The 2,500-nt window shown below is 49.7% G+C and overlaps 1 protein-coding gene across 1 annotated transcript in view; it reads left to right on the top strand.

The window, feature by feature from the left end:
* Positions 1-2,500, top strand: part of tll1 (tolloid-like 1) — a 48,914-nt gene that overhangs the window by 16,119 nt on the left and 30,295 nt on the right. The gene's annotated exons all lie outside the window — the stretch shown is intronic.

Here is a 2,500-nt window from a genome sequence, read left to right as displayed (position 1 = left end):
TGTAGAAAATGTGTGTGTGTGTGTGTGCCTGCGTGTGTGTGTGCGTGCGTGTGTGTGTGGGTGTGCGCGTGCGTACGTACGCGTGTGTGTGTGTTTCTCTGTGTGTGTTTCTTCATGTGTACTCAGCCTTTTCCTGCAGCTTTAACTAGGCAAGTTTTGTTTGTTCCCAGTCTTCCTGCCTGCCTCCACATTCCTTTCCTCCAGAGAGACAGATAGAGATATGGACAGGGAGAGAAAGAGAGGATGAACTGGAGGGAGGAATAGTCCTAGACAGACAGCTCTGGCTGATCTCCTGGAGAAGTGAGATTAGAGGCCCAGGACCAGAGGAAAGGCTCAGGGAGCCACAGCAGACAGGCAGGGGCAGGGGCAGGGGAAGAGACAGGGGCAGGGGCAGGGGGAAGAGACAGGGGCAGGGGGAAGAGACAGGGGCAGGGACAGGGGCAGGGGCAGGGGGAAGAGAAGAGATGGGAGAGAGGAGATGGGAGAGAGGAGATGGGAGAGAGGAGATGGGAGAGAGGAGAGGAGAGAGAGGAGATGGGAGAGAGGAGAGGGGAGAGAGGAGATGGGAGAGAGGAGAGAGGAGATGGGAGAGAGGAGAGAGGAGATGGGAGAGAGGAGATGGGAGAGAGGAGATGGGAGAGAGGAGATGGGAGAGAGGAGAGAGGAGAGAGGAGATGGGAGAGAGGAGATGGGAGAGAGGAGATGGGAGAGAGGAGATGGGAGAGAGGAGAGGGGAGAGAGGAGATGGGAGAGAGGAGATGGGAGAGAGGAGAGAGGAGATGGGAGAGAGGAGATGGGAGAGAGGAGAGAGGAGATGGGAGAGAGGAGATGGGAGAGAGGAGATGGGAGAGAGGAGATGGGAGAGAGGAGAGAGGAGATGGGAGAGAGGAGATGGGAGAGAGGAGATGGGAGAGAGGAGATGGGAGAGAGGAGATGGGAGAGAGGAGAGAGGAGAGGGGAGATGGGAGAGAGGAGAGAGGAGAGGGGAGATGGGAGAGAGGAGAGAGGAGATGGGCAGGGGGGAGAGCTGCTTGGCGGAGCGCCAATGGGCCCTGCGAGAGAAGGAAACTCTGAATTTCACACCTCGGCTTCAGCTGAGTCAGCGAGCCCAGCCCACAGATAACACTTTTACAACCTCAGCACAACCTAAACACAACCAATACATAACCTTAACATGTCCTCAGCACAACAATTCCACTTCAACAATCACTCCTCTTACTACAGCAAGCAGCACCTCCACACAGCACAACACAGCACAGCACAGCACAACACAACACAGCACAACACAGCACAACACAGCACAATATAGCACAACACATCGTATAGAACACAGCACAGCACAATACAGCACAACCCAACACAGCACAGCACAGCACAACACAGCACAGCACAGCACAGCACAACACAACACAGCACAGCACAACACAACACAACACAACACAACACAGCACAGCACAATACAGCACAACCCAACACAATACAGCACAACCCAACACAGCACAGCACAACACAGCACAACACAGCACAACACAGCACAATATAGCACAACACATCGTATAGTACACAGCACAGCACAACACAACACAGCACAGCACAATACAGCACAACACATCACATAGAACACAGCACAGCACAACACAACACAGCACAACACAATACAGCACAACACAACACAACACAGCACAGCACAGCACAATATAGCACAACACATCGTATAGAACACAGCACAGCACAACACAACACAGCACAATACAGCACAACACATCACATAGAACACAGCACAGCACAGCACAGTGTGAGAGTGAGTGCCAGATGGTAATGTCTCATAATAGCTGGGTTTCATGCAGACATCTAATGAGTGACTGCTATCATGAACCTGAGTAATGGTCCTTTGGGACCTGTGTCCATCCATGGCATTTGTAATGGGCAGTGACCTGGATTAAATCTGAAGTAATTTGAGCATCACCATGGCGGAACTGAACTCTAGAATGAAATGCCTCCATTGATGTCATTGATGAGCTTGCTCAATCCATTGCTCACAAGTGACTGATTTGCGGACCACAAACAGGATCATATCCGTTTTGAAATAAGACTACGATGAGAAATAAGCGGGTGTTAGACTCAGTTGATGGATCTTGCACAGCTATATGATGCGTGATGATGTGTGATGGTTGTTATTCAAGATGTTGAATGCCCATTGCCTCAACCAACATATGCCATCTTGCCAAGATACCATTCCATACAAGCAGTACAGAATGCACACAAAGTGACCACTCCCGTCCCCGCAGAGTTCCAGCATCTTCCTGCTGGACTCATGTTTACAGACCTGCTATATTAAAAGAGTTCAAACAGCAGCCATTACTCGTGGAATAAGTTATGACAACACAGGTGATTTTATCTCTGTCATTTATACATTTTTATTCTATTTATTGACTGATTTAATGTAGCAATGTTTAGTGATCTTGTGTTCATGTTAGTTTAGTTTAATGACAAAGGATGA

Source organism: Alosa pseudoharengus, unplaced genomic scaffold, assembly GCF_046254945.1.
Source record: "Alosa pseudoharengus isolate Yale_2024_CS ecotype anadromous, Long Island Sound unplaced genomic scaffold, YU_APseudo_1.1 YU_APseudo_1.1_scf_2, whole genome shotgun sequence".
NCBI lineage: Eukaryota > Metazoa > Chordata > Actinopteri > Clupeiformes > Clupeidae > Alosa > Alosa pseudoharengus.
This window is presented reverse-complemented; position numbering and strand designations above follow the sequence as displayed.